The 25,592-nt window shown below is 42.2% G+C and overlaps 1 protein-coding gene across 1 annotated transcript in view; it reads left to right on the top strand.

Moving 5' to 3' along the window:
* The first annotated feature begins 1,219 nt into the window (after positions 1–1,219).
* The window catches only part of grin2da (glutamate receptor, ionotropic, N-methyl D-aspartate 2D, a), a 209,598-nt gene continuing 185,225 nt past the window's right edge, over positions 1,220–25,592 (top strand). Inside the window, exon 1 of the mRNA XM_071500199.1 lies at positions 1,220–2,350. The gene's annotated coding sequence lies outside the window, so the exon portion shown is untranslated. The remainder of the gene's footprint in view (positions 2,351–25,592) is intronic.

The following is a 25,592-nucleotide window of genomic DNA, read 5'->3' as shown; positions in this document are numbered from 1 at the left end:
ATGTCACCCACAGGTTTCTGAAGAAGCTCAGAGCGGGCTGCTCCACCGTCGCCATCTTGGCAGTGCCTGAGTACACCTAACAAAGAGGTGGGGTGTGTGTGGAGCTGAGGCTTTGGTGCGTGCTGGTTTGTTGCAAGCACACAAATTCACCCCTGTACATGAAGCTCTAGAGACCCAAATCGTTTTTTTTACCAGGCTGTAAACATGTTTATTTCTGCTGTAAAGTTGAACATTTTAACACTGGAGTCCATGAGGACTGACTCACTGTTGGAGCCAGACTCTCGTGGTCGTTTGAGGAACTATAGTTTCAATTCACTTCAGTGTTGGCTTCATTTTTCAGAATTTGCTGCTTGGTTGCTATAAGCATGAGGATGAGAACATGTGTACACAGGTTGATGAAAAAAACAAATTAAACATTTTAAACTCCACCTGTCCCGCTGCTGCTTCACTGCATGTTGCACATGCTCAGTGGTGGAGGACGTGCTCACATCCTGTAGGTAAAAGCAGCAAAAAGACTCTGAATATTACAAACAACCTGCTTTCAAAATGTTATTGTAAAACTACTCTACATATATATTACACGTGAAACTGGAATAGAAAACTGTAGCAGGTCTACTTTTATAATGAAATATCAAAGTCTAACCTTTTTTTTCTCCCTTAATTATGTCTTTGTCTCTGTAAATGCATTAATGTGTAGCTTTACACTATGATATATTTATACTGTTACTGACTGTTGTAAACTTATGCACTGGGCTCTGGGTTAATAAAAAGTTGACAGGTCAAAAATTTGTGTCAAGATGTTTAAATAACAATGTGTTAATGATATTAATTGACACAATAAAGTATATACAGTATATACAGTGTAGTATCTGCAGTAAAAGTTTTCCAAAATGGCTTTGTTCATAATTATACATTATATTTTTGAATTATAAGATTGGTGTATGTATTGTGTAACTGTAAGTAGCATTTTAAATGTATACTTGGCCAGTTTATAATTAAATGTATCTCCTTTACAAACAGCTGGATGGTTTAATATAGTGGTGAATCATATTCTAGCAGCTCATGTGGTTTGTCAGTGGTTTGTCACAGTAGAAATAAAGCAGCATTAAATGGAAATACACAAATAAGCATAACTCAGTGTTCACTTCTGTGATTGTGCTACATGTTGCACAGAAAGAAGCCACCTCAAAGTCTTTCTTTGTTATTTATTGGAGGTTAATGAGCTGCCAACAACAACAACTAAACTTTATTTTATGGTGATTCAAATCAAAGAATCTCTGAGTTTTTTCTGAGAGTTTTTTATGATGCAATCAGCAGATGCACAGTTTAATACTGTAAAATAAATTTCAGAACAATAGACCATCAGCTACTTGTGTACATTGTGTACATGATTAAACAGATTTTATTTTATGTTCACTTCACTTCAGGCTTTGTCGTTCACAGGTTAAATAATGTTTCCTTCCTTTTTCCAGTCATTTCCTTCTCTTTGTGCTTTTTCTTGGATGTTGACATGTCCTGTCAAATCTGAGAGGGTGGAGACAGAAAGCAGAGGAGGTGAGAGGAGGAGAGAAAACAGAGGAGCAGGGATGGATGGGTGAGGGAGAGAGGGGATGTAGGAGATATGAGAGGGATGAGGGAAAGTGAGGGGAGAAGAAGGAGAGAGGAAAGGTGGTAAGACATCCTTAGGGTGGGATGGAGAGAGAGGTGGAGGTGAGAACAGGATGGGTGGATGAAGGAGATGAAGAGAGATGAGGAATGAAAGAAAGAGAGGGGAAAAAAGAGAAACATTCAGGTAAAGATACAAAAAAACACATCATCCCACAACAGGCAACTTAGTTTAGCATTCAACACGTGTAGTGAGGAAGTGATGAGGAGAGAGAGAGAGAGGGAGAGAGGGAGGAGGAGGAGAGAGAGGGAGGGAGGTAGAGAGACGTTGCTAGGTGACGGAGCGTACATACTGAATTTTAACAAACTAACGGGAGAGGAGAGAGAGTGAGGGGGACAGAGAGGGAGCCGAGCAGTCAGCAACATGTAGCCTCTCCGAGCGGAGGACAGGTCGACGCTGTGTGTGTGATCCGCTGCCTTGTTGTTGCTGTTGTTGCTGTTGTTGTTGTTGTTGTTGTTGTTGTTGTGGTGAGGAGGAGCAGGAGGAGGAGGGGGTGTGATGTGTGTTCCTTTCACCCGGAGGAGGACATTACCCCGCAACAGTAGAATCGATCAGGCTGTGTGCCGCAGGAAATGTCCAGCGGAGGGATGGACGGATGGATTGTGGTGCACGGAGAGAAGCCGCGGAGAGCAAAGAGAGAAGAAGGAGAAGGAGGAGAAGAAGAGAGTCGGGCTCCTGAGAACAGTGAGTACATGCTCCTCATGTCTCCGTCTCCGTCTCTCTCTCTCTCTCTCTCTGTCTCTCTCTGTCTCTGTCTCTCTCTCTCTCTCTCTCTCTGTCTCCTCCTGTCTTCTGCGCTGAAGGTGAAGATGTTTCTGTGTCTCCGGGTTTGTCCTTCACAGTCCCGGTGCCTCTCGCGGGGCTCCGGTGCGTGTTTCCCCGCCGCCTCGCGCTGTGGACGGACAGCACGCAGCCGGCTGGTGCGCGAGGCTTTGACCCCTCTGTCATTGATGCGCGTGCGCGCCGATGTGGCCGTGCACGGCTGTCTTTCAACCAAGACGCGCACACGCACACACACACACACACACACACACACACTTGTACATGAACACCGGTGCGCAATCCCTCCATCCCTCCACCGCGTCCTCTCACACATGAAGTCTGAGCACAAGTTGCAGCCAGTCAGTCAGTCAGTCAGTCAGTCAGTCAGTCAGCCAGTCAGTCAGATGCGCGCAGCTGTGGCTCAGATGTGACATTTGTGAAAAGCCGCTACGTGCCTGCGATTTACCCACCGGTTGTTGCGCATATGTGCGTTCTCTCATCTCTCCTTTCCCCTCTCCTCCTCTTCTCCCAAAACCTCCTCCCTCCTCCCCCCTCCTCCTTTCAGTATTATTAGCTGTAGGGCAGTTATCAGATCCAGGATCAGTCCCCCCCCCCACCCTCTGTGTGTGTGTGTGTGTGTGCGCACACATCAGCAGCTGGTGCAGCAGCAGCAGCAGCAGCAGCAAGCTGTGTGTGTGAAGATCACTCCCCAGGACAGACAGGGGAAATTGGGATTCAGAGCTAGGAGTGTATACCCCCCCCCCCCCCTCCTGCTCCACCAGCACAACAACACACACAAACACAATTCCTGAAAGCATGGTGAACAATAAAACACTGCTGGCATTGATGAAAATGTACTTTCATTGTGTGTGTGTGTGTGTGTGTGTGGGGCTGATTCAACAGTTTGCCTGTACCCTACGCTTCACTTGCGGCCCCCGCTGTGAATTGAATTTCCAGTCATGTAGTGTAAACGTATGTAGTGTTTGTGCTGGAGTGCGGTTGAGCCTGTAATGGAGTTGGAGGCTGATGGTCAGTGTGACATCAGCGGTGAAGTACATGCATGAAACATGTGGCTGGGTGCGTGGAGACGGTTCCCGCCCTCGCTGCGACGCCTGCAGGTTTCGTCCCCTCCTCTCCACTGAAAAGCATCAAACTGAGACACCACCTGCTCTGATGGGTAACGTCTCTGAAATATGAACTCGACCGACTATTTCCCCTTTTCTCCTCCAGTGTTTTCTCAAACAGTAGCTGTGCAGTGGCTCTATGGAAAGCGGGCAGTAACCATGCCAACTATCTGTCTTGTGTGTTGACTGACGTTTTGGACATGTTTGTGTGACCTTGTGCCCCAGGAGGAGAAGTAAAGAGAGGGAAAAAAATTCATCTGTGCTGCACTGTTTTCCTGCTTCCACCATTTTGAGTCCACCGACTGCTGAGGCAGCAGAGTTTTCCCGATGCTGTTTCTGAGGCCAGCAGACTGTTTGGCTCAATCCAGGCATTTTATCTCTTGTTCGGTGCTTAAGCTGGACAAGGTGCGGTGGATAAAGATGATGGCCTCCTGGCTGAGACTCTCAAAGGCTGCGAGACTTATTCCATATTCACTCTCACTCTCCCCCTTTTTTTCTCATTTACTGCCGAGGCATCATGTGAGCCTCAGGTCATTCACACAGCATTACTTCAAAGGTGATGTGGATGAGGATGGCTTTTTTTACACATCAGGTGCCTTAAAGGTCCCATATAGACTAAAAGGTAGATGTCCATGTGTTTGTGATTATACAGCAGGTCTAGGTTCTATATTAATACTGTGAAAGTATCAAAGCCTCAGTCCACAGAGAAATGCACACAGCCTGTATTCAGAAACTGAGCCTTAAAACCAGCCGTCAGGACTTCTGGAACTTTGTGATGTCACAACAAAGCAGACACTGATCTCAGCCATGCCATAAGCTCAGCCCACCTTGATCCACAATCCAACCTTGCAAGATTTGGTTTCTTTGGAGCAGTGGTTCTCAAAGTGGGGTCCGGGAACCCCCAGAAGTCCTTGAGGGAGTTCCTGGGGGTCCCCAGCAAAAAGGAGACTGTAATTCCATCTATAGTTAATACAATGACAGAATGTATGACTATTGTGGTCAAACACTTTCAAACACTTTACAGAATAAAATGATAAAAATCTTATCACATGGGGGTCCGTGGTCTAATTTGTGTCAGTTTAAGGGTCTTTAGTGTGAAAACGTTTGAGAGCCACTGCTTTGGAGTGTTTACCTGAAATCTCTTACATTTTTATTTGATCACTCAGAAAATGGTCAGCTAATCAGATGAAGGCTCAGAGTCTCCCCTCTGATTGGCTGACTGACCTGTTGTTACTAGAGCTCCAGAGAGAACCTGAGAGAGGAGATGTGAAACTACACTGAGATGATTTTTGGTTCTTAAAACTACAAATATATCTTCTGATGGAGATCAACATTTCAAAATAAAAGAAATATGGGACCTTTAATGTGAAACAAGGGGATAAAGATGGCTGCTGACAGGTTCGCCGTGGGTTTGACCATGACAGACACAGTGGTTCAGTAGAAAAATAATGATACATATGAAGGAGCACATGTTGATCTCTGACGCTCGCCTGTTGAAATGACCCTGAATCTGTCTGCTCACTCTCAAAGCTGCCGAGCTTCTTCCCCAAAATCTGTTATGACTTCCGTGCCTGTGGCTCAGACTTGACGTAAATATAGAAACATTCAGGAGCTGTCAGGCAGCTGTCAGGCGTTTAAAGAGTGGGCATAACCACCTGTCACTCATCTTGATTATCATTATGCACAAAAGTTTAAGATATGTTAAAGAGTCTGCTAATTAAATGCGGAGATGGATGAAAACTAAGTGAATAACCTTGAATGCAGATGCTTGTATAGAGGAAACAAGGGCTCACTGAACAACCCAGTATTCAATCTACTATGTGTATTCATGGTTTAACTCTAACCATTGTTTGTTAACCAAAACCACAGTCCTTCCTCAACCTTAACCACAGAGTATTTTCCATGTGCATATAATGTAGAAAGTGGGATTTTGCAGAATTGTTTAATATTAATGTTCTCGTCTGCTGAAGAGTTGCACTGAATTTTTGGACAGTTATCTTCTCTCCGTTGCCACTACGACGTTTCCCAAGTGATGAATTTCCATGCACAGTTGTTCTCAAGTTGTAGTAGCTCCTTAAAGTGCGATCATATTGAAGGGGGAACATCGTTGACTGCAACAACTCCTGCTACAACTGTGCTTACAATTCCCAGCAGAGTCCAAACAAGCACAAGTGGCTGTTTTCAGTTTGTTGCTGCGACTGTGTCAGAATGAAGAAATGTGAAACAGTCGAACCTTCTCCAGGTTGTGCTACTGGGCGACTTTTGTGCCTTAAATTGAAAGGGCTGCCTGTTGCACCCTCAGTGTTTGGTGTGTGAACTGTTGCGAATCATATTCTTTGGCCCTTTAAAGTCACCAGATCTCAACCCAGCTGAACATCTATGGGAAATATTGGAACAAAGTCTCCACCACCACCATCATAAAAACACCATTTCCTACTCTGAATATAGGTATGTGCTGTTTCTAAGGGTTGTTGCTAAGCTAACTGAGGATGCAGGCAGACAGTGGCTGCAGATTATACAAAAAAAAAAGAATACAAAAGAAGGAGAGCAGGGCCCGAGACAAGACAAGGACAAATCAAGTCTGAGGTTTTTAGTTTCAAGGTGAGCGTCGCTGCTCCACCCCTGCAGAGTCATGATGTCCAGCAGTAACAAATTAGCAGTCATTCATTCCTAGAATATTCATGCTTTTTACAGTGTTGCTGCACCAGAGCATGAAATTTACAGTAGATGTCCACAGGCGCAGGAATCTGTAGGCAAAGTAATGATTACTTTTAACTGAAAGAGAGCACGACAGACCGAGCTTCAAATAGTTTTCATTTTTTGTGACAATGGCTCCACTTCTGCCAACGAACCTGTCATCTCAAGATGTTTGGGGAGGACCTGCTGGTTTTCGAGCTCTGCCAATGTAACATAAAAGACTTATAACTTTGAAGAATTCTTTACATAGCTGACATTACTTGTGCTGAGATATGAGACATAAGGGAACAAAGACCTCACTTTAATTAGACAATGATTCAGTTGGTGAAAACATTACATTATATTATAATAGATAATATTACATTAAATGGCCATTGCTACTACAGGTTTCTTTTCAAAGCAATGTAGATTATAGTGACATTTTTTTGCTGATTGACTGAGCAAACAGAGGTTTTTCAATCATAATATATATGTCAATATCAATCACAAATCATATGAATTATCAATTAGATTAATGTAAGATTTTTCTTTACCTGTACATTCTGGTTCAGTAGATGCAGGGCTGTCACTTGGTGCATGTTAAGGCCAATAGTCAATAATATCGATAATATTAAATATCACAATATTTCCTACATTTTATAAAAAACCCTGAAACATAAAATAAAACAATATAATTATATTATAGCTCTCATGATAATATCTTCTGTTGCAATATTTGGGCTGCATTAATAAATTATGGATGTCACCAACGCCTACTTAAATGGAAATATAATAGGACACCAATGCAATTTGTGAATGTGTTACAGACCCGATATTTTCCAAAGAACTACTGTGAGTTTATGTCAGTGGATGATTTTATAATGTTTGTCCTTGCAGAAACACTGAAAAAAACAAGTCTGAAGGGTCAAGAACCACAAAGAGTCAGATTTTTAAACAGATTAGATTTAATTATTTATTAAACTGGTCAAACGTATTTGTCAGACAAAACACAGGTAAACTGTAAAATTCCCACCCAGACGTTCAGTTGTGAAGAGTTTACGTACTCACTTCCTTCTATTTCAACCCACTGTTCTAAACTACTTGTGTTTGGACGCAGTTCTTGTGAGCGCTTGGATATTACTCTAGGTTTCACCTCAGAATAAAATGATTGACATCACCTGACTGTCCCACTGCTCCTGTTCCTTGCCCCCCCCAGGCTTCGTGTCAGTGATGTTGCTGTATTCCCAGATCCTGGAAATTACTTTGGTGGTTAGCGCAACGTTATCAATAAGACCCAAGTTGCTCTAAACTGCAATTATCCTTTAAACTGCAATGAAGCTACTTAGCCTTTTGGCTTGACTCTGTGAACAGATTGTAAAATTAGTTTTAGGGAACCGTAAAGCCAACAGGGTTTAACAGCATCTGGTAGCTTGTTAGCTGAGCACTCGTGATGTATGTAGCTGGATGAAAGGCTGAGCTAAGTGTCTGCTATCAAACACCTGTAAAATGAAGGGGGGAAGGGGGAGGGTTGTAAAAAAGGTGAGAAAAGATGGACTGAATTTAATATAGAAGGAGACAAGCGAGGAAGTAAAGGACGACAAGGAGGGAACAAAGGTGAGAAGACGTGAGGGAGGACAGAAGCAAAGAGGAGAGAGGAGGAATGAATGAAAGTGTGCAGGGATACGTCTGTGAAACCTGCCACCTGCTCTGTTGTGTCTCCCTGTGTTTGAATACGACAGTAGGAGTTGTCATGTGTCATCACTTCCCACAATCCATCACAGCGTAGTGGCGGTGAAGCAGAGCGACAGGCAGACAGACAGAGAGACTGAAGGCTGACGCTGTCCGTCTGTGTCTCTCTCTCACTCTCTCTCTCTCTCTCCTTCTCTCTTCCTGTTGTCAGTCTTCCTCGCTCGCCCTTCGTCTCTTTGTCTCTGAACCACAATCACATATTTAATTGTGACACTAAGCTGTCTGAATATTTCATTTCATTCACATAATCCCCCAAGTGCTGGTGAAGCACACTCTGTCTTTCATGTGTGTGGGAGTGACATCACATCCATTGAGAGGCTGCGACAGGCGAAGTGAGTTCAGCCATTTTGGGACTTTTTTTTTTTCAGCTAGACTTTGCTCTTGTTTCCTTTTGTTTATTCACTTGGTTTCAGCTTCCTTTCCTTTTGGCCTTTATCCCTTCCTTTATTTCTCGCTCCCTTTGCTCCTTCTGCTTTGTTTTACTCTGTCCTTCTGACTTTACTTCCTCATTTTCTTCCTCATTTCCTTCTATACTTCCATTCATTTTTTATCTCCCCTTACTTCCTGGTATGAATTTGTTTTTCTTTTCTATTTTCCCTTTTCTTTTAACTCTTTTTGTCTTTTTTCTCCACTTCCATCCTTTCTTTATTCTTCTTACTGATTACATTCTGGTGTCTTTCCTTCCTGTATTCCTCCACTTTCCCTAGTTTCTTGTTGATCTGCCACTTTGCCTCTTCCTTCTTTCTTTCCTTCCATCTTTTCTGTGTTCATCCTTTTCTTCCTTTCTTCCATTTTTACTTCCCTGGGCTCTCCTTCAATCCTGGATTCCTTCCTTCCCCCTTCCTTTATTTGGTCTCTTTCCTTCTGCTTCTTTTTGTTGGTTTTTCTTTTTTGTTATTTATTTATTTATTTTTTACTGTGTTCCTCTTTTTCTTTCCTACGTCTGTTCTCTTTTGCTCTCTTCTTATTCCCAGGTCTCCTCTCGTTCCTTCACTCCTGTTCTTCTTCCTTAATTCCTCATTCCCTTTCTTCCACTTGTTTCTTTCTGCTCTTCTTTCTCATTCTTCATGCTTCTCAGTTCCCTCTCGTCTTGACTTCCTTCCAGCCTCCACTCTTCACTCTTTTATTTTTCTTCCTATTTCCATTCCCTTATGGTCTCTCATTGTGCCCATATATCCTTTTGTTTCATTCTCCACTTCCTCTCTATTCCTCTCTTCCATTGTTGATTCCTTATTCCGTTTCTTCCCTCTGTTTCCTCTTGCTCTTCCCTTTTTTCTCTCTCTCCTACTTCCTTCCTTGTAGTTTTCCTTACATCTATTCTCTTTTGCTCTGGTCTTTTGCATTTTCTTCCTCCTTTAATCTGTCAATTTCCTCTTCCTTACTTCATTCCTCCTCATCCTCTCCCCTTCTTTCCTTTACAGTGCAGATCCTTATTTCTTCCTCCATATCTCACCTCACACCCGTCCTCACTCGATCTACCTTCCTCCCTCTTTTATTCATGTCCTCACCTTTTCCTCATTCCTCCATTCCCTCCTTCTCATGGCCCGAACATTCATATCTGATTTTTTTTTTTTTCATCCTCTCCTCTTTATCGGCACGCTCCATCAGCCTTTGTGAATGGAAGCCTCAGAACAAGGGGATGAATGAACCCGCATTCATCGCTGGGTGTGTTTCATCACGCTCGGACATGGACCCCCCCCGGGTCCCAGCCCCCTCCCACACACACACACACACACACACACACACACACTCTCCTTCAGCATATCTGATGCAGGACTCAGACCAGTGTCAATAGTGTGGAGAGGAAAGTAAGTGGAGCAGCAGCCTGCAGTGTCAGATCAGGAGCGATTGGTGCTGAGGAAGGAGGGAGAGAGAGGAGAGAAAAGGGAGGGATAGAGTGATGAGGGGAGGATGTTAGGGAGTGGGAAGATACACGGAGGAGGTTAGGAAGAAGAGAAGAAACGAAGGAAGGAATAAAAGGGAAAGGATGAGAAAAAAAACTGTAGCAGGGGAAAAGAAGGAGAAATCAGGGGAGAGGAAATGAGGAATCAATAGAGATGGGATGGAGGCAAGATATAAAGAGATATAGAAAAAAAGGAAGGACAAGGGAGGAGTGAGACAGGAAGAGACGAAAGAATGGAAGGAAGTAAAGGAAGGATGACACCAGGGCAAAAAAGAGAAAGAATCGACTGGGTTATAAAAGAAAGGAGGATACAAAAGAATGAGGAAGGGTTGGAATACAGAGAAGATGGGAAAAAAATGAAGGAAAAAGTGACAGAAGGAAAAAGAGATGGGGAAAGGAAAGAGTTAAAGAGCGGACGAAAGTCAGAAAAGTGAGAAATAAGGAAATAAGGGACGAAAGGAAAAAACTGTGGACTGAGTACTGGAGGAAGAAAGGGAATTAGGAAGGCAGGGAAGGAGGGAGGAGAGAGAGATGGGAGATAAGAAGGCAGAGGAGTGGTAGAGGAGGTGGAAGGGAGCCAGTGGGTGGGAACCATGAGAGACAAGATGCTGCAGTGTCAAAGTTAATCGATGCACGCCGAGTTAACATATGCCATTTGGTGGACGCATTGCAATGTCAGGAGCGAGCTGGTCTCCAGCAGCCTCGGACTCAGTGGGAGCAACGGGTGGAAAAAAAATAAGATGAAACAAGATCAGCATCACACACATTTGCAAACTTCATTATTTTCCCCCTGAACATGAATATGTGTCGATACGAAAACATAACCAAGCTACACCGCAGTTTTCCATGCACCTCTGGGGTAAGGGTACTCCTGGTCAGGAATCAACAATCTTCGTTCTAATATACCTACATTTGTCACCATGGTTACTGTAATAACAGTCATGGCTTGGTTAGATTTAGAAAAAGGTGATTTGGGTTAAAATAAGTATTTCCTCAACATTAGACAACTTTGTTGTCATGGTTACAATAATAACAACGAACGGTCATGGATAATAGAAACAACATAAACTGCTACTTTCACATGGGAATCGAACACCGCTCTCCTGTGTCATATTCATCCATCCACCCCAACCTCCTCCTGACGTGGACTTTGTCGCTCCATAAACTACGTCACCGCACTTTTCCCTTTGTTCCTGTCATAATTAGAATTATGGCCACTAGATGTCACCTAGCAACAAAATGTAACTATGAGTCATAATAACCTTCACAGCTTCACAGACAACCTATGGGCTTTTTTGTTTGTTTGTTTTTACAGGAGGACAATCTCTATTTCAACCTTTAGCTCCGCCTCTTGATAATTTAAAGATCACCTTCAATGAAAATAAAATTTTTAACTTTGTTAACATCCATATGATGTTTTTTTTTATGTTATACAAGAGATGTCATGAGTAAAGTAATCAGTTAACACGATGATTGAGTATTTCCACCTTAACTACAGTGAACCAATCACAATCTCATAAAAACAGATCCAGACAGCCAGGGATTGATATGTCATAACTAAGGAACCAATCCTGTTAACTTGTGGGGATGGGGGGCGGGGCTAAATAAACCGGAACCCGTCAGTACAGAGAGCCAGAGTTTGAATGAGCACAACCACCAACACTGTGTCAGCCACTGCCAGTTACAAGCTAACAAACTACATAAACAAATAAAAGATGCTAACTATGCTAACTGTTCTGATCCGTCTGCTAGTCTCTGATTCTGGTCTCAACAGACTCCTCATCTGAGTCTGGGTCTGACTGAGGCTCAAACCTGTGGCTGAGTCTCTCTGATGTTTCCTCCTCTAACCATCTTCATACTCTCTGCTCTTTCACCTGGAGACCTGGAGCCAGCAGGTGGTGGACGGGGCACCAGTCCAGATTTAGAAGTAAGAATAGATTCCAGCACCAGTTTTGATTTTTTTTTTCCCCCACTTTTTATGTGGGAAAACCATGTTAAACAAAATATTAATCACAGCAGAGGATTTTTACAGAGTTTAAAACATGTCTGGAGAGGTTGTTATAAATGATGAAGGATCCTTAAGAATGTGCATTCACAGGCTCCTCTGAGGACACTGGTGTTTTTCTACTACATATGCCATTATTTATTTTTTAGCATTTTCTCGTCTTTGACAGAGTGACAGATTAGGGGAAATAGAAGTGAATAACATGCAGCAACATTTCTGGGCCAGATTTAAAAACAGGACATTACATTTACACGGTGCATTATGTGCCTTCACCAACAGACTCCGACTGTGTTTTATTCAGAAAAACTGGTGGATATGTAATATATTTCTGCATAATATTTAAAGCTATTTAGGGTTTTTGGCTCCTGGCAAATAAAAATTCAGCTGCTGCTGCTGCATTACCTACTACTTAACATAAGATACGATAACAGCAAAATGAAATGTGTTCTTCGAGGAGAAGGTGTCTAGTCTCAGTCTGCAGGGTGGTGCCGCTTTCCTCCGTGGTTTTTCTTACTGTCTGGGTCAGGTGTCGCACTAATCCCTCACTTGGGATTATGCAAGCAGCTACATCAGATATGTGAAGGAAAACGTGTCAGAGATCAGGGAAAAAGGCAACAGCAGAAGTAAGAAAAGGCAACAGCAAGTGAGACGTGACAGAGGCAGCTTGAGAGGAGGAGGAGGAGAAGGAGGAGGAGGTGGTGGAGGAGAAAAAACAAAAGGACATTCAGCAGAACATTCTGGAATTGAAGTGAACTAACCAGGGGCTCACCGGGCCGGCCTGTCGCCGTAAATCTACATCAGCGGATTAATGTGACTCGAGCCCGCCGAGGAAGGAGGGAGGGAGGTGAGGGAATTGTTCGGTGCACCCGTAACCCCACCTGATGTTGCGCTCAAAGACAAGGGCACCGGGGAGCTGCAGAGGTGGAAAAAAAAAAAGGATGAGGAGAAAAGGAAGAGATGAAGGTGGAGAGGCTAGCTGCACCTGTAGCACTGCATCACCTGAGGATTGTTTGCAGTCTCTCTCTTTTCTCTCTATTCCTCCACCTTTTTCTGCTCATTTGTTTCCCCCTCCGCCTCCTCCCATATTACCTTGCCCTTTGCTTGCTCTCTCCTCTCCTCCTCTATCCCTCTCCCTCCTTTTTTCCTTCCTATTCAGCCAACCAGTCAGCTCAGCTCAGCTCAGCTCAGCCTCGGCTGCCTATTACCCTGCAGCCAGTGTACATTTTTGACTTTGTAGGCTATTAGCCCGCAGCCAGCCTTTCCCTTCCCCTCCTCTTCTAAAATCTGAGCTGAATATTGTTCGAGGGGCTTTGGAGAAGGAGACAATTTTGGATATGCCGTTGAGAAAATGCCTGCGTGACTCTTCCCACTGTCAGAGGTTCAGCACTCGCTTTAGAAGAGACCCTTGCCTCGCGCCGCCTCTCAAGGTTGCAGTGACTATGGCGCAGTGAATGCAATGAAGTCAATTAGGCGGGGTTCGAATCCCTGCACGGGCCTGGTGTGGGAAGCTGGATGAGTAACACTTTCCCTTTGCTTAAAAGACCACTGCCAAGGTGCAGACACGCCAGGCACTTAGCCCCCAGCTGCTCTGTGGCTTACAAGACACCTGTGGTTATACTGGGCCAAAATGAGTGCAGCTGAATGACAGCGTTGACATAAACGTCCAGGACACAGCTCTGAATTTTCTGTGGGGAAAATGCATGTATAGGAGGCTTTTCAAAGTCAGACCTGTGTGTGTTTTTATCTCTCTAATGGAACTAGGTGCATCGATTTCTGCATCTCCTTTCTCGTCAAAGCAGTGATTTCGCCAGTGGCAAGCTAAACACTAGTGTAATTTGTGTCACTGCCGGCAAGAGTCATCGCTTTCTTTTTTTTTTTTTTTTTTAAACACTGAAGACAAAAAATGAGCAGAAGTATCCCAGAGTTAACTTTCATAAAGTGATCAATAAGAAGATCTTGCTTTTTCATAAGCGGCCACATGATTAAAAAGAAAAAAAAAATCATTACAACAGCGAGCTGACACAGTGACGCCCACTGCAGCGGCTGCCGGTGACACAAATTATACGTCTACGTAATTGTTCAGCGTTCTGTTGCTCAAATGACTGTTTTGACTTGAAAACATAAATTGATGGACTCTGTGCCATTAGAGAGACACATTATAGAAAAGGTTAAAATGTCCAGTCTGTGCTGAACGATGGTGCAGACACAAATATGAGAAAACTCCCATTAATATCACCCTTGCAGATGTTGCTTTGCAGCCACAACTCCACATGTGGGTCAGACTAGTGTCACATTTAATAATGAGGCATATGTATGATATATGGACTTAGTAGGGTTTGGTGATATAAACAATATACTCGATGTATCGCGGCTTGGTCCATGCAGGATATTGTAAATGACTTTATCACAAACATTAAAGGGGCTTTTTGTAAGTTTTCTCTGCCACTGATTGTGGTTTCCTGCTGGGAGTGGGTGGTGGTCAGTGTCACTTTAAGAGAGCTTTGGCCGTCGTCTTTATAATATAAGAGGTTATTATACGCCCTCTGAGCACAGCTACGTCTCAAGGGCAGATTGGAGGCTACAGCGACTCGGTATCAGAGAGCGACAAGACAGGTTAGCATGCTAACCTGAGTAGAATAAAAGAGGTGACAGAGACAAGAGTTAACATTAATGTTGCTTTTCACCTCTGGAGACAAGTGTTGGTGAGTAAAGGAATGAAGTTTGATGCTGAATGTACGTTTCTTCGAAACTGTTAAGTAAACAGATGTTAACGCTAAGATTGGCTTTGTAGCAGTAGTAAAATGTACATGTTGCACCTTTAAGGACAAATTGTCCCTGAAGTGAAGAACACACTGGCTCTGTGGTATCAGTGTTTCTTTGACATAAATATCACTATTATATCTCACCTTGAGAAGTGATCTTGTCTTTCTGGATGTTTTTTTTTTTTTAAACTTCATATGGCTTCATATGTACAACACTGGGAGATAATGCAGGGAAGTTTCCTCGGTCTTTAGAAAACATACATTCTCCAGTCTTACGCTGATGATGCACAGTTGTGCATTTTAGTAGCGCGAGATGAAGGAGATGTTTTAGTTACTCAATTCTGAGTCGTTCTTTCTTAAGCTGTGGTTCCCTCAAACAAATCAGGAGCTACAAGCGTCTGTGTTTTCCTTGATATAGTTTGTTCACCAATGACCACAACAGCGTTCAGAAAAAAAGTTATCATGGCACGGAGAGCTCTGTTACATGGACAGATCCCAAAATGTGAGTTAAAAGTTCTAATTTGACATCCAGGATACCAATGATAAGCAGTCGATTCTGCTTTGAAATCAAACCAACATCCAGCCAATCAAGTTACACTTCATTGGTCATATGACGGACATTCATGTTAAATGTGGTGTTGAGACACACTTTAGGTGATGCAGCTGTAATTTAAAGACGTGTAGGATGCCAAAAGTCAGTAGGAATTTATGATATACTATACCATGTGATGTTTCCATTATGAGTGGTTGAATTGATTTTTATGGAGGGTATTATCCATTAGCCTCTTCATAATATATGTTATGATGAGCTGGATAAATACTCAGACAGACTGATAGATGGATGACCATGGTGCGCTGCCAAATAATGCAAATAACTCACATTAAAGTCAGCAGCAGAAGAAGTAGTCCCTTTCATCGCCACATCTTCTTGTGGCATTTGTTTCAGCAGATGAGAAAAATTGATTTGACATTTAGAACACATACTGTACATACTGTAACTTTAAAACCACAGAAGAAGAGAGCACAGCAGTGTTGCACGCACCATGTTTGTTCAAGTGGCTCATGAGCCTATCTAGAGAAACAGTGATGCAGCTGCAGAGTGATATTTCATTCATGGAGAAAAAAAAAATGGCTTCCTGTAGACGTCGCTGGTTGTAACTGTAATTTAATTTCAGTCAACCTCTTCCTCTATAGCTCCAGAGCCTCTTGCCCAAAGCAGTTTCTGACCCTCTATCTGCCCACAGTCCAGCAGGCTAATGGGATGATAAGCATCATTTGCTTGAGAAGATCTCTTCACTTCTACCTAAATCCCTTCTAATTTGCTCATTTTGCCCACTTTAGTCACACCCTTTGTTCGCACCAGGCACAGATGAAAATGGTATTGCACAATCAATCAGCTGTGTACGATTGATCATTACATTCAGGCAGAGACTTTCCTGCCTCTTAGACTCTGTACTTTCTCCTTTTTTCATTACAGCTTGGAAAATGGATGTTCAAGGTTATTTTTACTTTGCCTTCCCCTGCTGCTGATGTGACCCCTGCACTCTTGTATAACTGGCTCCTTGTAATATTAGTGAATTATAAGCTTATTATTCTGCTGCTGCTTCTGCTGCCAGGTGCTTCGGATGAGTGTCGGCTATATGCCTAAACCTAAAAGTGTTGTTGTCATATTTGCTGCTCGTCCTGCTGGTGAGAGAGGTATTAAAGTCAACTGCTGAACTGTTTCCTTTAAATCCTTTGTTTACACAGGGAAGATTAGCTGAACACTGAGGTTTTTTTTTCCAGCAAGACCTAAATTGCTCACAGTTTTCTGCTGTTTGCCAGCGAAGCACATAGTGCTCATGCCACCATTATTTTCTGTGTAGCAGCACTCACTGGTGGCAACTTGATGCGCATCATTACAGGTTGGGCAGCAGTTTTCTCAAATCTGCCCAGCAGGTGCATCATTTGACACAATACTGAATGATCCTGTCTTAAGAATTTGGGTCAACCGGTCACAGGTAACTGGATCTGAATGCAGATGCTGAAACTCTGCAGGTAGGGCTAAAAGGGAATTAACTTGGTCTGACAGGCTTACAGCTGGTAAGGCAGCGAGGCAGACAAATAGAAGACAGAGCACGAAAGGCATCAGTAACATGATCAAGACAGGAAACAGATTTCAGGCTTGTGGAAATGCTTGCAGACGGAGATGGGTAGTGTGTCAATGCCAGGATCCCACCGGGAATCTGCCTGATAACGGTAAGCTCTGACAGATGTGGGGCAATGGGAACAAAACTGATGGTCAGGCACAACCAGTGGTACAATCCTGTAACAGTCTGTCACCGCGAACAGCTGATTCTGCATCAAGGAAACCGTACAACAGCCTCACAGGAAGACTTTCACATCAGGAGTTCAGCTTCTTACTCAGTGAGGAGGGTTCTTCATGTAGTCCGGAATTTAACACGTCATCATGATCGTCTCATGAAACAGTTGCAGTGCAGTTTGATCCAGGTGTGAGGCACAAAGACAACACAGATATAGAGTATTTTTTATTTTATTTTGCAGATTCATACAGTCTGCTCTGCTGCTGAGAGCCACCATGTCACTGCTTTTCTTACTGTACATTGTACAGTAACATTGGCATGTAACAAATAAAACTTTGAACTGCCGTTTAGTGGCAGCATCACTTATACTGAAAATTAAACACAATAATACACACACACACACACACACACACACACACACACATACAGGCTATATATATATATATATATATATATATATATATATATATATATATATATACACACTACTGAATACCACCAACTGCAGCAAAAAAGAGGAAGAAAAAACAACCCACAATAATGTATATCATGGTATTTGGGTTGGACTGTATCGAGATTTTAAATTCTGGATTTTGCCCCAGCCTCGAGCAACCAGTAATTGCCGTGGAGAGTCACCAGTCAGCAGGTTCTCATTCCAGTCAGAGTCCATCGACTGATCATCACTCCCTTAAATAGAGTGGGAAACCACCTGCAGACCCTTGGCTTTCATTAGCCACACCTGCTACGCTGCTGACTGCTGATCAAGGATTCAGGAGAAGCTTCTGAACCGGTGACTGAATCAGGTGATGGACTGAGACAGGAAACTCAACAGCTAGTGAGCATGTGAGGACCCAGGCCCTTAAAAACAAGAAGGTCTCACTGTGACGTAAAAACATTTTTCTACAGAAAATGCTGCTTTCTTTTCTGCTTTAGTGTTTGTTGTCAAGGTCTCTGCACTGACAGCTCCTATTTTCAAACCTCTGGTTTAAAACAAAAAAAAACAAACAAAAAAAACAAGACCTTGTTAGTTTGTGTGCTTTCACGTGTGTCCTGTGTCCTGATGAGAGAAGATCCAGTGAGATGATCTGGTGCGTGAGGTAAATAATTCACATGTTCTCAGCCCAGCAGAGCAGCCAGGTGGTTGTAAGGCAGCTCCTCAGTGAGAATACCCTGTGTAGCAGAATTTATAACTGTGGAGACAGATAGTGCTGTAAAATGAAGCAATGTACTGGAAAGATACAGAGAAACAAAAGAAAAATGTTCACACCAATTCTCGTAACATCCCTCTCTTCATGTCTGTTATTATTCACATGACTTCAAGGAAGATGTTTCATGTCTGTCCTCGGGTTGGATGCAGAGAAGATAAGAGTGTGGAGTTTGGGCATCTGCCTTCAACATCAGTTTCGAATGGGTTGGGTTTAAAATCTTCACCTTTTCATAACCTTTTGTTGTAGTTCTCTTTTGTTCCCTTTAACAACTTTTATAAATCTGCCAAAACAAACATGGACATACAGCAAAATCCTTCCTTTCTTTAAAGACGATCAAAGAAAAATCAACATTTCCAGTGTTCACCAGTGAAAATGAAACAAACTGATATTTGTCTTCCAGGTGTGTCGGTGTCCTTTACTTCGTGTGTACCGGATGCAGTCTTGAGCTGGGCCTCTATTTTTCTGAGACTTGTTTTTCAAAGCTTCATGTCTTCTCCTGTTACGTCTGCCTCTCTTCTGCTTCTTAAGTCCCTCTCTTTTCTAACAGCGAGAGACAGCGAATGACAACAACAGACAGCACAAAGCAGATCATTGTCCCCAAATCACCCACGGCAAATCTCTCTCCTCCTTCTGCCGTTACCTGTCTTCCTCTCATCTGACTTTGTTTCCCGCTCTTTGTGTCCCGCTCTACCTCTCTGGGACTGACTCCCTGTTTTTGTTTTTTTTCCTCAGTCCCTCTTTCAGCCTTTATTTATCCAGTTAAGTGTTTCGCTGAGCTTGCACACTCTTTTTCTGAAGCTGTGCCCTTTGTGACATAGAGTCTTAAATTTTTATGACGTCTTTTGATTTTCAAGAGCAACGGGTGCAGTTGACTCTCTACTGTCTCTACAGGTTTAGAAAGAATGCAGAAAGAATCTGGTTGTTTCAAGTAAAGTTATTCTACTTGAGGCAGCAATATCAAACCCTTTAGGAAGCACTGATACGTTTGATAGGTTTGCAAAGTAGCAAGATGCTAGCTTTAGCAAGTGGCTAAATGAGAACTGGCAGGTTTTAACAGCCCAATTACATGGACTCTGTGCTTCAGGTCAAATTCTCTCCACTGGTACTTTATGTGAGTATTAATATGTTTGAGACTTTCTGCTTTCCCTTCTGCATTTAAGAGGAAAGTTTTCTACTTTTTATTCATCTGCATTCATCTGACAATTTCTTGTTCATTTGCAGTTTTATATTTGAATAATATTATAGCCTCATAAAATATAATACATTGCTTTATCCTAACAGTATTAGGCTGTTGCCCCACCTGGACCAACTACAGTATTAAAACCCTGCCTAAGGGTTAACACATAAGTAATTTAACACTGATACTCTTCACTATGAGTACTTTTAATTTAAAACAAAAGTCGATGGATTTTTTTGTCAGTACATTCATACTTTAAGTTTTGAGTGATGCCAAGCTAATTTTGAGATAAGACTAGACTGACATGGCTGTTTACTGTTAATGAAAATGTAATGTGGAAAACTGATGAGTGCAAATTGGAGTCATCAATCAGGCTTTAAAGCTTCCTACTGAAATTTTAATCAGGAGAGATCATTGAGAGCATTGATGACACAAAGTAGATTTGGATGAGATGAACCCATCACAGGCCTGCAACATCAGCTGGGTCATCATTAGTGTTAATCTAGTTGGCGTCATGTACTGGCATGGAAAGTGGAGGTCAGCATCGCCGCAACTGCAGCTAATTGGCTCCTGTGCATGTTAGAGGAGAAATGGTAGTTTTAGCTTTACTCATTACACAGAGGGAACCAGCACAGAGACGAGTTCTGAATGTTAAGTAGAGAGAAGCAATAAATCTATGAAATTTGGATGATCTCTTTAGCATGCCTCTGCATGAAGCTGCTTAATATCCCCCTCATCCTTTTCTTAAACCCCCCATCTCCACACTCAGTGGAGTGTTGTATCTTCTTCACATAAGACCACCACCCCTCCCCCACCCATCCGCTGCCTCTTGAATCTCAGTGGTTTTACTGTAACTCCTCATCTCCCTGACTGAAAATATTTCATTTGGACTGAATTCACCGGAGGGTTTTGTTGCCACATGAGCAACAGGTTTTGTTTTTTTCTGGGTAAATTAAGTAGGTTTTCTCAGTGGGGTTTGGCTTAACCGTCGTCCCTGACAGTAATTCTACCATAGTGAGAGGTTTGTTTTTTTGTTTTTGTTTTTTCTCCTTACTGGATCTTTTTATACTTCAGAGACTATGATCTCCATCTGTATGTTTAATGAAATATGAATGTCTCTTGAAAATATTCTTAAAATCCTTTTACTCCATTGGATTCATTTCTATATTTATTCCAGTACAGTTTCTCTCTTTTTATCTGACAACCCTGGGGTCTCCAACTACCACACCGCAGCCTCGTACATTAGCTGCAGGGTTGCAAGAAAACATTTTATTGTTCAGCTTTTCTTTTGCTGAACAATAATTAAATAACTCTAAAGGCTATATGTGGGGCAATTTCCTTATGAAGAAACGCAGCCTTTTTAAGAAATTAAAATTTGTAGGAACCAATGGGCTTTGCTTTGAGGGCTACAAACAGGATATAGAGGTCTAAAGGACTAATACATTATCCTTTTTGGTTTTGCTATAGGACCCATATTGCAAAATGGAACTTAATATGGCCCAACATATGCCTGGATGCTCAGCTATATACTTCAACACCTGGGCAGATTCTGGCTGTTATCCCGCCGAAAGATTTCTGCATGTGTGCCAGAATTGGTCCAGATGCGGAAGTATTGCCTGACTATCATGCTGTATATGGGCCAGATTCGGACCGTGGAACTGGGCACATACTGGGCCAGAAGAAAACATGTGGCCCAAGAATGGGCCGGATTTATTTTGCTACATGGGGATTTGTTGATGATAACAACAAATTGACATATGTTGTGTTTCCATTACCGCTGCAATTAGCTAACAGGACTGTAAGCAGGTCAAATCTTTGACCTGCTTACAAATGCTTCCAGTTATCTCCATGCACCGACACGTCAAAATAAAATCAGTTCATCAAAGGTTGGGGCCTTTTGGTTTAACAACCCACAAAATGTCTGCCCCATTACCTCCTTAGTTCAAATGTCCAACCTTTATTGACACCCTGTAAAAAACAGCCCAGTGACTTCAGGCCACCTGTGCCCCTTGGTTTCAACAAACAGAACTAAAATATTGCTATTTTTAGCAAAAAAAAAAACCAAAACAATGAAGGATGAACGCTTCAGAACTGTCCGCTCCAGAAAAATAACCAGCTATAACTCAAAATGTCATCTCTCTATATCTCACTACTCCCATTTCCTCTCCCTATATCATTTCCTCTCCCTATTCCATATCATGTCTCCATTTCAGCTTTGCAGCAAGGAGTCATCCTCTTTGCCTTGTCCCCTTTTTTACTCCTCTGTCGATTCTGTATCTAGTTCTACTCTGCACAGTCCATGCTGGACATCATGCCTCACGATCTGCACCCTTTCAACTGCTTATTTCACTTTCAGCTTTTTCTAAATATCAGCAAATCTTTTTTGTTGTCTCTTTCCTCCTGCCCTACATCTCCTCCTCCCTCAGAGACTCAAGATAATGTTTACACCATTCTCAAGCATTCACGCCACGCGAGAGGTCCTTGAATGTACTCAAACTTTGCAGCTGTAGCATAAACACACCATGGCTTCTGAGATAATCAGTATATCTCTGAAACCCATTTTCACAATGGCCAAAAGAGTGCTCGAAACTACTGAAGAGGATGCTCCCACTGGACGTCGAAGCTAGTCTCATAAATTTGCACATAAATAGACTCACATATAAAGTAGACAACTATACGCCCTACACAGTTTGGAAAACTGGCTGAAATGCTGAATGTCAGACGAGAGACGATGATTTCTTTGGGGGCACTGGAGGTCAAAACTGCTCGGGATACATTTTGCATACAGCTCCATGCCATTCAGTTAGAAGTGCAACACATTCATGTCCCCAAAGAAATCCAGTTTCTCATTTTTTTCCTGTAATGGACACATTCTTCATCTAGTGGACATACTGAATGAACTTGGCATCAGGTTGAACTGTATCACAAAAAGGGCAAATATAATTTAAAACACCAACAAACATTTTGCAAATTTTGAGCAATTGTCACATGATTTTCCTGATTCTTTCCACATTCTTGACCTTGGAAATACTAGTTTGCCAATGACAGAAGTCAGTCCCTTGACTTGATCCTAGGCAACCTTCTTCATCAGTGGGTAGATGTGTTATGGTTGAAAGGCCTGAAAAAAACAGTAGCTAGACCTTGAATTAATTGTTCTCTCAAACTCCTGGTTCTATGGTCAACTAAAATGAACTTAAATCAAGAATTCCTTAAAGGTTTTCTTAAGTTTTGCTATTGCTACATAGCTGATGTTAGCAGTTCAGAATAAAACTTCAATAACAAAATTTACAAGTAGCTCCTTTAAAGTGCCACCAGTTCTTGAGCTTGCATGTCAACAAATCCATCTGACAAATGAGCAAAATGTATTGACTGATAAAGACTATGCAATACAATTAATGCTCAAAGAAACTAGTAAGGACCTTTAGTTTCATCAAAGTATCTGGCAAATGTCTTTTTGGCTTTAAAAGTATTTACACCTTCAAGTGAAACCTCATTCTCAGATTTAATGAGTGATGAATAAAAGACATAAACTACCTGCCAGGAAGTATTTTTATCTCACCTCCTGGGATGAGACAGGAGACGATGAGTTCCGCGGCAACTCATCCAAGTCAGCTTCAAACATTGCTGAGAAAGGCGGCGTCCAGTGGCAAGGTCACACTCAAAGACAACATCACTTGATTGCCAGAGACAGAGTAATTTGCTTGGCTCCTGTGCTTGCAGTCAGCCGAGACCTCTACTGTAACGTGCCCCCAGTTAAGTAAAAAAATGAAATCTTTACACTTTAGACTCTTTAGACTTGTTCATGTATGTAGCTGTGTAACTGCAGAAAAATCATCATTTCTGACTGCTGTGTGATTTTCACGCAGCAGTGGTGTTTCCTGGTTCTGTCCCACATCTGTCCCTGTTTTAGTCCCATTTGTGGTTCTAGTGCAGGTTGATGTGATGAATTTGTTTTTCTTTTAATGCTTCATCATAAACATTAAAACATTAGAATTTGACCTACCTTTGCTTTAGGGGGAAATTAGTGTTAATTATATTGTTATATTAATTTGATGTACTCTTCAGCAGTGTGACGAATGTTCTTGATGCATTGAGCTGCAGCTGCACATAGGGAGGAAACCTATTCTTCATTAAGAGCTTTCTGTCTGAGGTGGTCAACCTATGCTATAGTTCAGCTAATGCTAAGTTTGCTAACAAGCTTGACTCATAACATTCAGATTTAATTGAAGCGATGTGTGCTGAGCTGTGGGCTCATAACTATGCATGAAGGAGCTGTCTGTTTGTCTGGGCTACACAGGAGCATCCAGGGGATTTTAATCAACAGCATTTTTCAGCCTCAGGTCAGCACCACCAGTGATCGCTCAGGTGTTATAACACCACCTTTGTCCAGAGGAATGAATGTGCACTTTTACAGTAAGCCCTGTTTCTTCATGTTCACATCTCCAGTCACAGCACAGTGCTCCTGCCTTATTTATGGTTTATTATAAACATGAACATTTTTCTACAAGTCTGTGAGTGAACAGGATGTTTTGTACTGGTGATCTTATTATCACGTCCTTGTTTCACATGTATTCCCTGGAGCCAGTTTGGTCAGATGGTCAGTTCACAAAGGTGATGTAACATGGTAAGATTTTTTATCACTTTATGAAACCACTGACCAGTCTCCACAGGAGTAGACACAGGTTTAACTCAGAGCTACTACAACTGCTTTCCACATCTGCCAGATGATGTTACCTTAGAGGTTTTTGTTTTTGTGTTTGGTTTTGGTGGTGTTCATAGGGTTAAAGTGGTTAGATCATCCAGCAGATATGTAGTTACATTAGCAGTAATTTGTTTGTTTGTCCACCAGATGAATAAAAGTCTTGTTTCAGCTCTGAGAAGAACATCTGGCTTTTTAGCAGCTAAATGCTCCACTATGTTTGCTAAAGTTGTCTGTATGGCATTTTTTCCTTCTTTAAAACTACCAAAACGATAACATTGTGCCCTTCAAAAGCAAAACAATGAGCTGAAAGATGCCCAAACGCCCTGTAGAGCAGAGAACTGCCGAACTGAGTTTCATTACATGCCTGCCCTTTCACATCGCACACAGTAACTTGACACTTTTTTTGAACCTAAAAATATTGACTAGTGCAGCTTTAATTTAGGGATTCAAGCAGGGTGCCATTTTTAATACTGTTCACCAACACTGTGTAGTGATCACCAAGCAATTTGACAGATAATGCACCAGCTTCCACCCTTCAAATTGCTCCTATCAGGAATGAATCAGGAATGAGCTCAGTGCTTACTTTCATTTCACGGTGCTGTTCATACCAGGTAACATCATTAGCCGGCATGAACAGGTGCCATAGCTTTAGCTGCACTTTATTTATGGACATGAAAATACAAAACAGTAGGACCTGTAATGTCGCCTTTTTAATTCTTTTTTTCTACATGATGCTTCACACCTCTCCTATACATCTGTCTCCATGATGATCATTTCATGGTAGCAGGAATATTCTCATGTTCCTGTGGCTTTGACCTTTATCCAGCCTTCTCTACTTGATGCTTGTAATACTGGTGATGTAAGAGTTGGACCCTCCACTGTAACAGTCTGAACATGCAACACCTTTTGCATTAACGAAGTGTGCAGAGGTTTTAATTCCAAAAACTTTTGTTGTGTTATTTTGCTAATTGCCTCGGCTCCGGCGCGAGTCCCCACCAGTGTTTGTGGTGTCTCTTTGCGAACGCCAAGCACAAATCATCCCAGATTTGGTGTGGTTTCCTAATTAGTGGAATGGTGCTGCAAATCAATGAATGCCTGTATTGCAGGAGGGCAACTTTCTCTTCAGGGGGAGATCAGGAGGGAATTAAACAACTGTTATTGAAAATAACTGAGCCAGTATTAGACAAAAGACAATTTGCACTTTGTTTCCCTGCTGCTTACTCCACACTATTCAAGGTGTTTCAGAGTAAGGAGACCAATAACATTTAGATAATTGTTTGGGGTTTGTTTACCCGTCTCTTTGTTGGTGCTGAAGGAGCCCAGGGCTTTTGTGGTGCTTTAACTTGGGTGGTCCGCTGACACCACCACAGCCTATACTTTGAAACGCGGTGTCTTCCTATTAACAAATGTCACTACACCAGTATTCTCCATAGGCTACATCTATTGTTGGACATTGAAAAGAAAAGTACGTTTTAACAACTTTTTATTTCCCTCTGTTTCTTTTTTATTTCCTTTTTTGTCTCCCTCTCTCTTAAATATGTTAAATAACCTTTTT

This window comes from Trachinotus anak, unplaced genomic scaffold, assembly GCF_046630095.1.
Source record: "Trachinotus anak isolate AG129_WGS33_773 ecotype Australia unplaced genomic scaffold, CSIRO_AGI_Tana_v1 ptg000016l, whole genome shotgun sequence".
Classification (NCBI taxonomy): Eukaryota; Metazoa; Chordata; class Actinopteri; order Carangiformes; family Carangidae; genus Trachinotus; species Trachinotus anak.
Note: the sequence above shows the minus strand (reverse complement) of the source record. Positions and strands in the feature narration are given on the sequence as shown.